Raw genomic sequence first — 15,378 nt, forward strand, 5'->3', positions numbered from 1 at the left:
GGAAGTCAGATAGCAATAATAGCCCAGAAAGTGATACAGATGAGAAAATGTATGTGTTGTGTGCCAGTCTCAGCCTACTGATAATCAGTGCTGTAGCTGGACCAGCCCTTGTGGGTTTTTCTTATGATTGTAAGACACCTTCAGCAATCCATCAGAAGACTTTGAAAGATATGAGGTTTATTACTTATAAGTGGTGGAAATTATATGGTGTACCTGGGGCCACACAATGAGGTCATGGCTCAGGCTTAGGCTTCTGCTTCTATTGAGGTAGAGGATGGGTGCTTAGGGTTTTGCAGGCTCACTCTTCATTGGTGAGTTTAAAATACAAGAGTGGAGAGGGTGCCTGCTGGCTGGGTTGGTGGGTGGAGCATGTGACCCTTGATCTCAGGGTTGTGAGTTTGAGACCCATGTTAGGTATAGAGATTACTTACAAATAAAATATTTAAAAAAAACATAAGAGTGGGAATTGAGAATACAGGAAGACAGGAAACAAGCAGCTCAAATGGTTAGTTACCAAACAAAATCAACCAAGATTTCTAAAACCATGGAGCCTAGAGTGGTGAGGGGATAGGGTGCAGTGCAGCCTGGCTCTTTATCTAGTCATGTGGCTGGCAATGTGTTTATTCCAGATAGCCATTTTTAAGTAAGTGCCTCTTTTCTCCCCCTTATTTATTAAGAAATAATTAGCACATATTACTGTATAAGTTTAAGGAGTATAGCATAATGGTTTGATTTACATATATTGTGAAGCAATTACCACAATAGCTTCAGCCTAACATTCAGCACCTCGTATAACTATGATAAAAAGAAAAGAAGAAAAGAAAAAATAATTTTTTTTTCTCCTGGTGATGCGAACTCTTAGGATTTACTCTCTTCACATCTTTCCTATAGATCATTCATCAGTGTTAGCTACAGTCATGTTGTACCTTATATCCCTAGTACTGACTCATCTTATAACTGGAAGTTTGTACCTTTTGACCACCTTCCTCCAATTCTCCCTCCCCACCCCCACCTCTTTTAATCACATGTCTGATCTCTTTTTCTGAGTTTGCTTTTTTTGGTATTCCATATGTAGGTGAGATCATACAGTACTTTTCTTTCTCTGTGTGACTTATTTCACTTGGCATAATGCCTTCAAGATCCATTCATGTTATTATCACAAATGGTAGGATTTCCTCATTTTTTATGACTGCATAATATTATATATATATACATACATTATATATATATACACACATATATATATACACATAGCACAACTTCTTTATCCACTTATCCATTGATAGACACTTGTGTTGTTTTTATGTCTTGGCTAATGTAAATAATGCTTCTATGAACATGAAAGTGCAGATGCTATATATATATATATATATATATATATTTAATTTTTTTTAACATTTATTCATTTTTTTTTTTTTTTGAGATAGAGCACAAGCCAGGGAGGGGCAGAGAGAGACACAGAATCCCAAGCAGGCTCCAGGCTTGGAGCTACCAGCACAGAGTCTAACATGGGGCTCGAACCCACAAACTGTGAGATCATGACCTGAGCCGAAGTTGGATGCTTAACCCACTGAGCCACCCAGGCACCCAACAGATACCTTTTCATGTTAGTGTTTTTGTTTCCTTTAGATATATTCCCAGAAGTGGAATAGCTGGATCATATGGTAGTTCTGTGTTTAATTTTTTGAGGATCTTCCATACTGTTTTCCACAGTGGCCGCACCAAATTACAATCCCACCAACGGTGCACAAGGGCTCCCTTTCTCCACAGTCATGCCAGCATTTACTATCTCTTATCTTTTTGGTGATGGTCATTCTAACAGGCGTGAGGTTTTAGTTTGCTTTTCCTTAATGACTAGTGATATTGAGCAGCTTTTCATGTACCTATTGATCTTCTGTAGGTCTTCTTTGGTCCTTTGACCATTTTTTAATGCCTGAGCAATCAAAAGTTAAGTCAGGAACTTGCATTAAAAAGAAAAAAAAGAAAAGGAAGAAAGGAGGAAGGAAGGAAGGAAGGAAGGTGGGAGGGAAGGAAGGAAAGTAGATCGGGGATTGCACTATAATATGAGAAAATATATTTGCAATAGGTGGTGATAATTAATCTACCTATTTATTTTTTATTTTTTTTTAATGTTTATTTATTTTTGAGACAGAGAGAGACAGAGCATGAGCAGGGAAGGGGCAGAGAGAGAGGGAGACACAGAATGTGAAGCAGGCTCCAGGCTCCGAGCTGTCAGCACAGAGCCTGATGCAGGGCTCGAACTCATGAACTGTGAGATCATGACCTGAGCTGAAGTCGGACGCTTAACCGACTAAGCCACCCAGGCGCCCCTAATCCACCTATTTATTAACAGCATCATGCTTACTGGGCCTCCAGCCCTCCTGCTCCTCACCAGGTGCACAACCAGTTATTAATCCTAAACTCTAGTCCCTTAAGTCTCGACCTTAGCTTATTCCCAAATCTGGCCCATCGGTGCCTGACTTATTCCTTTTTAAAGACTGCTCAAAGTATTTATCTGCCTCATCTTAACTCACCTCTCCTTTCCAAACTAGAGAATGTTGTTGATATGGCTGTCATGATTATCCATAACGCTCTCTATTCAGTCCTACCCTACCTGCCATGCTAGGGTCTGAGGATCTCCTAAAGACTCCATGATCACTCTTGCCCAGACACCAGACCATGCCAAATACATGTCCAGCTGGACAGAGGGATGTGCCTTCATGATCTTGAATAGCCTCAGGTGACACAGCCTGACTCCGGGCTCCAGCCAGGTTCTAGATATTAACCCTATGCATAGATTCAGGTGATTTGGCTACTCACCTTGCCCAGATTCCCAGAAAGCCATTTGTTGCTGGGATAAGCGTAGGGGCTCCTGGGATAGATAAGCCAGGAATAGGCAGCCACCAGGCAATGTGCCTTTGGGTTGAGAAAAATGAGGTCACTGACTACAATAAGTGGGTGTAGGGGAGAGGATAGACTCTGGAAAGTTGTGTAAATGAGAGAGGCCACAAAAATGTCTCAGAAAAAGAGGACTGGGGAAAGGTGACTTAGAGGAAATTTGTGGAAACATTAGCACTAACAGTGTGAAAGAGAACAAACCTTCTCTATGTCAGGTCACAGATGTTGATCTCAGGCCGTGGGACAAAGCCCAACCCAGATTCTGCCTTGAAGGGAGAGAGGTGAGGATGAAAATGGAACAGGGATAGAGAAGGAATCAGGTAGGTTGGATGGCAATGGGATTGGGGATGGAGAAGATGAGGGTGAGGATGAGATTGGATGGAAGAGATTTGGGGTCAGGTGGGAAGGGAGTGGACAAGATGAGGAGGCGCTGAGGCTGAGCTCTGTAGGAAAGGAATGAAGGCTAGCTCTTTGCCTCTTTTGCCAACTTTCCAGACTGAGCTTCTGCCCCAATTGAGAGAGGAGAAAGTTGACAAGATGTGGAAAACTTCCACTCATTTGCTAAGGATTTTCAAGTAAGTGGAGCCAACCTAGCAAAGTAGTTAAAAGTAAGGGCTCTTGAGTCAAATTGGGTTTAAGACCCAGCTGGGTGACTTGAGGGGTGCCTGAGTGGCTCAGTCATTTAAATGTCTGACTTTTGGTTTCAGCTCAGGTCATGATCTCACGGTTTGTGGGTTTGAGCCCTGCATTGGGTTCTGCACTGACAGCATGGAGCTGCTTGGGATTCTCTCTCCTATTCTCTTTGCCTGTCCCCTGCTAGTACACACGCATGCGTTCTCTCTCTCTCTCTCTCTCTCTCTCTCTCAAAATAAAAACATAAAAAAAAAAAAAGACCCAGATGGGTGACCTTAAACAAACAAAGGAAACTTTCAGTGCCTCATTTTGTAGGTTACACGTGTTCAGGCAAAAATAATGTGTGGAAAGCCCTTAACTGTGCCTGACACCTAGTAATATTGCTCCAATTATTACTTTAATTAAGAGAAGTTGAGGATCCAGAAGGCAGAGCTCCATATTTGAGGAGTTTGAGTGTTTAGGTCTTGAGTGATGTCAAGTGCCTTGTTTGTAGTCCAAGCCTTTCCTGTGTGACTGCTCCCCCAACTTTGTATCTCCCCAAGAACAGAGAGGGAGAGGCTTGCCCTACCCTCTAGGGATACCAAGCCCCCAGATCGTCTGGAAGTCACCCCATCCTGGCCTTGTCTGAAATGGAATGTGACAAAGTGAGCTGACTACTTCCTTGCTGCCCAGTCTTCAGAATTCTATAAAGGGTGTGAGAATCTCTGCAGCAAGTTTCACGGGAATTCTCTGCCCTGGAAAATGACCTCAGATAAACTGTAACATGAAGGCACTCCCTTTTCTGAGAGTGAGAGATTGACAGTGAGAGTCTAGGAGAGACTGCCCAAAACATTAGATGCTGGAATCAGACCTGGGTTCTATTTCCAGCTGTCCTACTAAAACCACTGTGTGACCTTAGGGAAGTTACTGAGTTCTCTGGGCCTCAGTTTCTTCACCAAGTAAATAAAGGGATTAGGCTAAGACCCCTTCCAGACCTAAAATTTCACTATTCCCTTCTACACTCCTCATCCCAAGTGAATGGAAGCCCCTTATTAGGAAAAAGACTTCCTTGGCTTGTCATCCAAAGTTCAATTGGCTAGGGAAAGGGAACTGACTTTTAAGGGTTTATATGTGTTAGATCCTATGTCACATTTACATAAATTTCTTCATTTAATCCTTATAATAGCTTTTTGGACGAGATATTATTGCCCCCATTGTACAGAGGAGGTACCTGAGGCCAGAGAACAAATTGTCCACAGGTATCCAGTAACAGGCAATAACAGGATTTGAACCCAGGTCCCATGAAATCTAGGAATCTTTGCTCTGGCCACCCTGGTGCCTCTAAATGTCTAAAACCAGAAGGCAATCAAGAAGCGATCAAACTATAGCATGGTGCTGTCTATAGTTAATGATACCATATTACATATTTGAAACTTGCTGAGAGTGGATCTTAAAAGTAGTCATCACAAGAAAAAAATTTGTATGAACTATGTATGGTGATGGATGTTAACTACATTAGCTGTGGTGATCATTTCAGAATATACACCATATCAAATCATTAGGTTGCACACCTGAATCTAACATACTACTATATGTTATATGTCAATTGTAACTCAATAAAAAAGGGGCAATCAACATTTTTATAATTTGTGTCTCATCATTAATTGTTCAAAAGGTATTCATTGAGCAACTGCTGCGAGCACAGAGCATATTAGATCACACAGGGACTAAAAGGAATTCAAGACACACTCCTAGCCCCCCAGGAGTGGAAAATCAGCCCAGCTCTTAGGAGGAAGAACAATACCTCTTGCAAGCACAGTACTTGTGCAATGTCCCTCTTTTCTGTTATGCCGTAAGCAACCAGAGGGTAAGACCTGTGCCTTTGCTGTTCACTGTCATTTCCTCACTGCCTAGCACAGTGCTGGGCACAGAGCAGATTCTCAGAGGGTATTTATTTGGTGAATAAATAACATTGCACAATAAGTGACTGATTAAATGCCCAGATGAGTGGGAGAGCTGTGAGGGCTGGGGGAGTTCAGAAAAGGTCTCTGGAGGAGGCAGACTGTGAGCTGAACTTTGAAGGATAGAAAAGGTCAATTGTACAAACTCATCTCTGGGCCGGAGTCCACTTCTACTGGTCCAGTCTTGAGCTGTTTCCCCTCCACAGCCAGACCTTCCTCAGAAGAAGAGAACATCTCTGAATTTCTATTCCCTTTGGATCTGCTGACACCAGTGTGGTATGGCCACTTTGTCAGTGTCAGTGACTTCTGAAAAAGTGTTGTCATCTTATGGGAAACAAGAGTCTCACCTGGTCTGGGTTCAGGAGAGGCTGACATCTTTGGAAGGCACAGACTTTGGGGGATAAGCTGGAGAGGCCCCCAGATGGGACAGATGGCAGTTAGGGCCGAGTTTTCTGGGAGACAGGAATACCAATACCTGGAGTGGTGGAAGTAACAGATAGGCAAACAAAGTAAAGGAATTGCCCTCCAAGTCAGGCCCAGGGCTGGGTTCCCTATGCTCTCTTCATTTAATTTTCTCTGCCACCCTGTGAGGCAGCCATAGCACCCAACCACAAGAGAATAGTTAATTAAGTAAGCTACAGAACCAAATAGAATATTACATAACCATTTACAATGAAATTTTTTAGATGAATAATCTGATACTCAGGATATTTGGAAAATTATCTCCAGAGTCCTTAGTCTTTTGTCTAATTGTTCAAAAATACAAAATATTTCTAATAAGATGAAAAGAGAAACATTAAAAATGGATTCCAGTAAAACAAAAGTCTTTTTGGAAAACTGTAATTACAAAGATTTTGTAAGCATATAAAAATGGTTAAGATTTATTACTAAGTGAAAATAAATCATATCTGTGTTTTGATGGTGACTATGAAAATATTTATTTATAAATTGTTATCAGTGCTGTTCTCTGGGGGTGGAGTACAACTGAGAATGACTTTCATTTTCTATTTACATATTTCTGTGTTTTTTTAAATACGAAATATGTATTATTTTCATAATCACAAAAATAGAGGTATTTTAGAATTATAACTACATATAAGCAAGGACTGGCAGCACAGAAAAATTCAAAGCTGATGTGTTACAGTGACAACTGTTGTCAAGTCAAAATTTGTATTAGAGCTGATTGTGCCAAAAGAAAATTTTTTTCAAAATCAGGGTTTCTGTTTTAACCCATTAAGTGTGTGTTAGTCTTTTTGTGCCGCAATAGAAAACTATAACATCCTCTAACACATCATCCTGTTTATTTCACTTTCTATAACGTCTCAATCTGCAAGGGTCATACTTATCATCTCTTTCCTTCCAGTCACCACCTTCAATTAAACGTCAACTCCATATCTGTCTTAGCCACTTCTATGAAAGGACTGACATAGACTAAATGCTTGGAAAATTGAAGAAAAAAAAAAATCAGTGTTTCACCACCAAAAAAGAAAAGGTGGTTAAAAGGAAACTAAGAAGGAAAAAACAGTGGGATAAACGCTGAAGAATTACAAATATCCAATTGATTAGCATTTATTCTGAAAGAAAGAAAAGAGGAAAATATTTTTGCCTCCCGAAGGGAGCATATGGGTGATCCTTGAAAATCGTTTTAATATCCTTCAGCATAGAAATCCTACTTCTAAAAATCCTACAGAAATATTTTATGTATTTATACAGAAGGATATATGTACCATAAAATTCACTGTATTTATAAGGGCAACATATTGTAGAAACTTACACACCCACCTACAGGATAATGATAAAAGATACATGATGATATATGGTACATCCATACAATGGAATAATATTAGCATTAAAAAGAATGAATATGGTCTGCATGTACTGTCACAGAAATACATGTAACCAGGATATGATCCCATTTTTGTACAATTACATCTATGTAGATATAAATACATAGATAGAATGTATGTCCAGTGTTTGGGGTATATCTGTGAGAACATACACCAAATTATTAACAATATAGGGTTCTATGAAAATGGGGATTGAGGTAAGGTAGGGACATTTTGTTTTTCAGATGAGTTAAATCTCCATTATAGAGGAGAGCAAATAATCAGCAATGCCAAGAATACTAGCATAGAAAGCCTAAATAGAGCCAAATTAAACAATGAGTTGATCATAATGCAAACCACCCCTGCGCCACCCCCCCACTAGTAGCTAAACAGAGACAATAACAAGGTACAAGGGCAACTGTGTGATCAAAAATATCACAAAGAAAATGCAGCATCACTATGGTTGAGGGAATGGTCACTGGAGCTCAAAGCCCCATGTGCCAATTATCTCCATTCACGTTCCATCACTACACTGAGCCTCAATTTCCTGCTGAATGAGGAAGATGAGCAAGACGAGATAATGTTTTTAAAGCTCAGAGAGCCACTCAATCCTCCATAACATTTCCCTGCATGACTACTTGCCAACTCTGTAAATTCTACAATGAGATCAGGTAGAATCTCTGTACTTGGTGCAGTACTTGGTGAATGGTTAGGGGGGTTCTGGGAAGAGGTGTTTTAAGATGCTGGAGTAAGATTTTTTTGAGCCTCACTTTTCAAGCCTGGGAAGAAAAGCCTGGAAGGCTGAAAGAAAAGCCCCACAACATGAAGGAAAAGGAACTCGCAACGTAAGATAAAGATCCCAGGAGATTTTGTCACTTGAGGAGCATATTTCAAGGAATGGAAACCCTGAAAGAATTCACCAACACAGGCCACGGGCTATAGAAGTAATTGATAATGACTGTGGGGACATGAACACAGAAGTGATTTAAAACACCAAGGTCTAATTAAATGGTGCATTAGCTTTGATATCCTGAGAACGAGTAAGCAAGGGAATAGTGAGGTTCACAGGGTTTTCTAGACAACCATATGATATCAAAGGGTTAGTAAAGCTGGGGAGGAAACTTAAACTCACATTTCTCTAAAGCAAGATTAAAATATGAAATTGGTAGTAGAAAGGATACAAATATTCCACTAAAGCTTCTTATGCTAAAAACCAGTTTAAAAAAACTAGAAAGATGAGATGATGTTCTCCTCTGACCTAATTTTCAAGGACCTTAGAAAACACAAAGTCCTCCACAGAAATAGCATACAGGGAAAAGGAAGCAAATGAAGAAAGCAACCAAAGCGGGCTGGAACACACCATAATCACAGCCATAATGAGTACCCGCTGAGTTCCTCTGACAGAGGAAGGGAAGGGTCATTGATGATTCAAAAACAAAACTCACAGGGAGCCTGGGTGGCTCAGTTGGTTAAGCGTCGGCCTTTGGCTCAGGGCATGATCTCACGGCTCTGGTGGTTCGAGCCCCATCGAGCTCTGTGCTGACAGCTCAGAACCTGGAGCCTGCTTCAGATGCTATGTCTCCCTCTCTCTCTGCCCCTCCCCCAGCCCCTCCCCCAGCCCCTCCCCCAGCCCCTCCTCCACTTGCGTGCGCACGCTCTCTCTCAAAAAAAAAAAAAAAAAACACACATTAAAAAATGTATAAAATAAATAAAAAAACATAAAATTCAGTGCAGTCAAGTCCCAAAACACGTGGCTAAGACCAAAAGTTGAGAGATGCAGATAGGCACCAAGGATTGGCCCTCTGTTGGCAGGCACTCAGCTGGTCATCAGACAAAGAAAACGATTAATTAAAAAGACCAAAAAGTAGCACAAGGGTGCAGACTCATGGCTGAAACGCGCAAACAGCTGACTGCTCAGACCTAGTGGATCCACCCCACAGTCCTTGAGGCCCCTGGAATGACCCTGGGGTGTTGAGGCCCCTGGAATGACCCTGGGGTGTATGATGTAACAGACCACCTTGCCTAGGCCAGGCCCCAGAGGTCTTCTGGGGGTCAGGGGTGGGGTTGTAACTGTTTGGGATGGGTGGCCCCCTCCTTCTCCCTGCTTCTGGCAACTGGCTATAATCAAAGGCGTTCTGGGAACAGAGAGTGTCTCCTGACTCAGGAGCACATGCCACACCGCTTATGCGCTTCTGCAGTTAAACCTGAAAGCCAGTGAATAGTGATTCCCTTATTCATTTTCTTAAATCCCAAAAGTGGTACATGATCCTACTTAAAAAAAAAAATCAATCAATAAAGAAATGTATATGGTTTTATTTATTTTTGAAATGTATATGTTTTAAAAAAGAAATTCCTCATGTTATCTTCCCTTCAAATAATACAAAAAAACCCTCAAGAGTTAGGTGCCGTTAACAGTTTGGTATCCATCCTTATAGATATTTTTCCCGCACATATTCAAACTTACGTATGCATGTGGTGGGGGTGAATGGTGCAAATTATTTAACTTATGTACCTCAGTTTTCTCAGCTTTAAAATGGGTGGAATTGTGCCTGTGTGGCTCAGTCCTTTGGGCGTCAGTGCAGGTCATGATCTCAGTTTGAGGGTTTGAGCCCCACATCAGACTCCGTGCTGACAGCTCAGAGCCTGGAGCCTGCTTCGGATTCTGTGTCTCCCTCTCTCTCTATCCCTTCCCCGTTTGCACTGTCTCTCTCTCTCAAAAATAAATAAACATTAAAAAAAGATTTTAACGGGGGGAATGATACTAATCCATAGGATTATTTGAAGGTGATATGAGTTAAGACATCTGGCATTCTCAGAAGTGTCTGACCCATAGTAAACCCTTGGGCATTAGCTGTTAGAATGTTCCCTCATTCTTTTTCACAGAGCTTAGTGTTCTATTGTACAAATGATAATGCTCCTGAGAGAAGTTTTACTGACCCTGCTACAGATGCCCCAGAACACGTGCAAATTAAATAGCTCTCCTAAAATTAGTTGGGGTGGAGGGGATGTGCTGGTCCCAGAACCGAGGACTCTGCCTTGGATTCAGTGTTGTTCTTTTTGTGTGTGTGTGTGTTTATTTCTTTATTTTTGAGAGAGAGAGAGAGACAGAGCACAAACAGGGGAGGGACAGAGAGAGCAGGAAACCCAGAATCCGAAGCAGGCTCCATCCAGGCTCTGAGCTGTCAGCACAGAGACAACCCAGGGCTTGAACTCATGAACAGTGAAATCATGGCCTGAGCCACGTTAGACGCTTAACTGACTGAGCTACCTGAGCCCCCCCAGATTCAGTGTTGTTCTTACCACACCACAGAGATGCCCACAATCCCTCTTAAAGTCAAAAAGTCTGGCCTGAGCAGCTGGTCCCCATCTTATTTGGACTCCAGTCTGTCTCATGGGTCTTCAGGGCTGGGAGCTCAAGGCTCAGGTGAGCCTTCCTCTTGCTGCAGTCTCCAGACATGCCCCTCCTGGGTCCTTGGGGCTTGACTTCCCCTTCTATGCAGTGAGCCATGCTGAGGGCTCCTGGCCACTCTGGTGTCAGCTCAGGCTGATGGGCAGGATGGCAGTGGCTGGGACCAGAGAGTGAGAGGTCTAGCTGCTTATCAGGCTACGGACATTTCCAGAGCTCCTTCTGAGTGTGCCAGGTGCTAGCCAGTGAGGGATACTTCCATGACTCCTGGAGTCCCTGTCCCACTGGATGGATTGCTCAGGGCTTCTGGACTCAGGGCCTCCTCTGGGTGGTCTCAGGGGCAGAGCAGGGCAGGCAGGTAAGAGGCAGCTCCTGAGTGTAGTTACCTGGTTCCCGATCCTGCGCTCTGTTGGGCCTCCAGGTCTACTTCTAGTGCCCTTGCCCTGGCGGGTTTATGGAAGAGCTGAGGGTGCTGGGTCATGCCAGGCTGAGGCCTTTTCTGCCACCCTGGGAACTTCTCACAATACTTCTGAGCACCTTTGCAGACTCTAGGCTGAGACCTGGAAAAGTCTTGGGGTCAGCCACCCTGCTCATTTACCACATGAAGAGATAAGGTTTGGTGAGGGAGGAGCAGGGGCACAAGCACTTATTAAGCACAATCATGGTGTCATTCACCAAGACTTCAAAATTGAAGCTCTGTCCGGCGGTTTAGATCCACTTCCATCAGTCCTTACGGTTGCTTATCAGACCCCAGCCACCAAAATGGTGAAGCAGATTGAGAGAAGGTATGCTTTTCAGGAAGCCTCGAACAGTGCAGGAGATAAACTTGTAGTAGTTGACTTCTCAGATACATGGTGTGGACCTTGCAAAATGATCAAGCGTTTCTTTCATTACCGTTATGAGAAATATTCCAACGTGGTTTCCTTAATGTTAACATGTATGACAGAATGTTGCTTCAGAGCATGAAGCCAAATGTATGACATAATGCTTATTTATTTTGAGAGAGAGAGAGGGCTCAAGTGCGAGTAGGGGAGGGTCAGAGAGATGGAGAGAGAGAGAGAGAGGGAGAGAATCACAAGCAGGCTCCACACTGCCAGTGCAGAGCCCAACTAGGGGCTTGAACTCAAACCGTGAGATAATGACCTGAGCTGAAATCAAAAGTTGGTCCCTTAACCCACTGAGCCATCCAGGCACCCCTTCTAGTTTTTTTTAAAAAGGGACAAAAGGTGAGTGAATTATCTGGAGCTGATAAGGAAAAACTTGAAGGCACCATTAGTGAATTAATCTAATTATGTTTTCTGAAAACATAACCAGTCATTGGCTGTTTAAAACTTGTAATTTTTTTATGTACAAAAGACTATATATCCCAACTATCATCTGATTATAAGTGGCAATAAAATATTAATTCTAACCTTAAAAAAAGACTTAGAAATCACTTTATTCTGTTTCTATGACAACCTTGAGCTAGGTATTATTTTTATTGCTTAAAGGATGAAGAACCCGAGGCTTGAAGAATTTTAAGTGAGTTGCTCAAGGTCAGAAGGAAATTGAGTAGCCTAACACGTACCTACCTACTTCTGTCTTACTGTAGGGAGGTCACGACATCTAAACACCCCACTACCTTTACCACACTTCCTTTACCACCTCTTCCAAATGCTTGAGAGATTTTCTCCAGGCAGGCCCATAACCAGACATATACTGGATGACAGACACACCTCCCCAGCCAACCACCCCAACAATGTCTATCTTTCCCTTGGAAACATCATTCCCTTTGGAACCCTATTCTGAGAGAAGGCAGCATGGCTTCAGGGAACCAATGAACAGGGCAACAGTGTTCCTTGGGTTCTAGTTCTGCTGGGTGTGCAGTGAGATGTGGGAATTTCATACGTGGCACCAGGAGAAGCCAAGTCGGTTTGACTCCGGGAAGCTCTGGTTGGAGCCTGTCTGTCTCCGTGCTGTGCCAAAACCCCAGCTGTTCCTCAGAATCAGCAGCCCCAACCTCCAAAAGCCATAGCTGAGTCACTGTCTTCACCCTGCCCTGGATTACTAAATCCTTTGCTTCTTAGCTTTTTCCTCATCCACTCTTTCATAGGTCATGTGTTGTCCTCTTTCTGTTTATTGCTAGCAGTTTTTTCAGAAATTCCTTAGAATCTTAATCCTTGATACTGTCAATGATGTCAGTCCCTTATCATCCCACCCCACAAAGTGGGTGACTCATTTCAGTGTTCTTGAAAGCACACAGCACAAATATATAAGCACCCTTGAAAATCTGTATTGTTAAGGTGTATAAGCACAACATTATATACATATTTGATAAGAGATTAAAATAGTAATATGATGATTTTTAAATCCCTCACTCAGCAGACAAGAGTCCTTAAGAGTCCTACAAATTGTCAATTTTTTGGGGGGGTCTGAGAATCCAAAATTTGCATGTTAATAACTATTCCAGTTTATTCTACGCCATGTGGACTTGCATCGACTTAAGAGAGGCCAGAGCCAAAAAAGAACATTCTACACATACCACCCTCACTCCCTCCTGATGACTTAGTAAAGTTTGGTGACTAGTACCCAGAGTCCTCTGGCATTGAGGTCTGGCATGGTGGGAAGAGAGTCTTCCACTGTTCCATAGTAACCCAGCCACAGTTCCCTATGAATTCCATGCCAGCCCTTTACAGGAGCTGTTTGTTGTCATCCTTGCAGTAGTCCCAGAGCTAGAAGGGACCACTGACTATTCTTAAAAAAGAAAGTGAGCCATTTGCAACTACGTGGATGGAACTAGAGGGTGTTACACTAAGCGAAATTAGACAATCAGAGAAGACAAATATCATATGACTTCACTCATATGAGGACTTTAAGACACAGAACAGATGAACATAAGGGACAGGAAGCAAAAATAATATAAAAACAGGGAGGGGGACAAAACATAAGAGACTCTTAAATATGGAGAACAAGCAGAGGGTTACTGAAGGGAGTGTGGGAGGGGGGATGAGCTAAATGGGTAAGGGGAACTAAGGAATCTTTTCCTGAAATCATTTTTGCACTATATGCTAACTAATTTGGATGTAAGTTAAAAATATTTAAAAATTAAAAAAAAAAGGAAACTGAGGCACAAAGAGGTGGAGACTCATCCAAATTTACAGATGGTGAGGTCCAAGCCTCCTCCCAAGACTGGCCTAAAGCCAGAGAGCCAGTGGCTTCATGGCCCCATCCTCAACAGTTCCTGAAAGCTTCCCTAGACTCCAGAGTTCTCCCACATTGTATATGGCCTGGGGCACCCCAATCTCAGATTCTGTTAGATAGTTCAACAGTATTTTGTTTTCCAGTCTAACCATGTCATCTTTAAAATGTGGATGCCCTTGGGGCGCCTGGGTGGCTCAGTTGGTTAAGCGTCCAACTTCAGCTCAGATCATAATTCATGGTTCGTGAGTCTGAACCCCACATCAGGCTCTATGTGGACAGCTCAGAGCCTGGAGCCTGCTTCGGATTCTGTGTCTCCTTCTCTCTCTGCCCCTCCCCTGCTCATGCTCTGTCTGTCCGTCTCTCTCTTAAAAATAAACACTAGGGGCGCCTGGGTGGCTCAGTCGGTTGAGCGTCCAACTTCAGCTCAGGTCATGATCTAACGGCTCGTGAGTTCGAGCCCCGCCTCGGGCTCTGTGCTGACAGCTCAGAGCCTGGAGCCTGCTTCTGCTTCTGTGTCTCCCTCTCTCTCTGCCCCTAACCCACTCACATTCTGTCTCTCTCTCAAAAATAAATAAACATTTAAAGTAAATAAATAAATAAACACTAAAAAAAAAATGTGTAGACCCTTTAACCCAGCTATTTTCATTTTAAAACATAACTCTAGAAAGCAACGTATGCACAACATAATCATTGCAACTTTATTGTAAGCCCCAAGCCCTGTAGACTATACAAGTACCGAAAATATTGTGATTTGCTTTGAGTTACAGTACATCCATGCAATGGAATATGGTGATTAAAAATAATGATGTGTTTAATTATTGACATAAAAAGGAATTTAACAATCTGTCAAATGAACATGCTTTATTAAATGAAAACAAATGTTAAAACAGTATGTAGAGGACAAATGACCCAGTTTCATGAACATAATAGTGACATTTAGGGGTGCCTGAGTGGCTCAGTTGGTTAAGTGTCTGACTCTTGATTTTTGTTCAGGTAATGATCTCAGGAACCATGAGATGGAGCCCCGCATGGGGTCCTGCACTGACAGTATGGAGCCTCCTTGGGATTCTCTCTCTCCCTCTTTCTTTACCCCTCCTCTGCTTGTGTGCACATGCATACACTCTCTCTCTCTCTCTCTCTCTCTCTGTCTCTCTGTCTCTCAAAATAAATAAATAAACATTTAAAAAGTGACATTTAAACAAAATGGAGGGGACCTATAATAGATTAAAAGAAACTTAAGGGGGCACTTGGGTGGCTCAGTCAGTTGGGTAACCAACTTTGGCTCAGGTCATGATCTCACAGTGGGTTTGTGAGTTCAAGCCCCACTTTGGGCTCACTGCTGTCAGCCTGATCCACTTCGGATCCTCTGTCCCTCCCTCTCTACCCCTCCCCCACTTGCACGCTCCCAAAAATACATAAATACTTAAAAAAAATTAAGAGACATTAACCACATGTGTTTGGATCCTAGTTCAAGAAAATGACGTGAAAAAAGTCA

General features: G+C 42.5%; 1 long non-coding RNA gene across 1 annotated transcript in view; it reads right to left on the bottom strand.

Annotated features, from left to right (window-relative positions):
• The window catches only part of LOC113601803 (uncharacterized), a 16,186-nt gene extending 7,306 nt beyond the window's left edge, over positions 1 to 8,880 (bottom strand). Inside the window, exons 1-2 of the long non-coding RNA XR_003423068.2 lie at positions 8,743 to 8,880; positions 5,819 to 5,946 (exon numbers count right to left, since the gene is read on the bottom strand). This is a non-coding gene — a long non-coding RNA (uncharacterized LOC113601803). The remainder of the gene's footprint in view (positions 1 to 5,818; positions 5,947 to 8,742) is intronic.
• Positions 8,881 to 15,378: the final 6,498 nt, after the last annotated feature.

This window comes from Acinonyx jubatus, chromosome B3, assembly GCF_027475565.1.
Source record: "Acinonyx jubatus isolate Ajub_Pintada_27869175 chromosome B3, VMU_Ajub_asm_v1.0, whole genome shotgun sequence".
Taxonomy (NCBI): Eukaryota; Metazoa; Chordata; class Mammalia; order Carnivora; family Felidae; genus Acinonyx; species Acinonyx jubatus.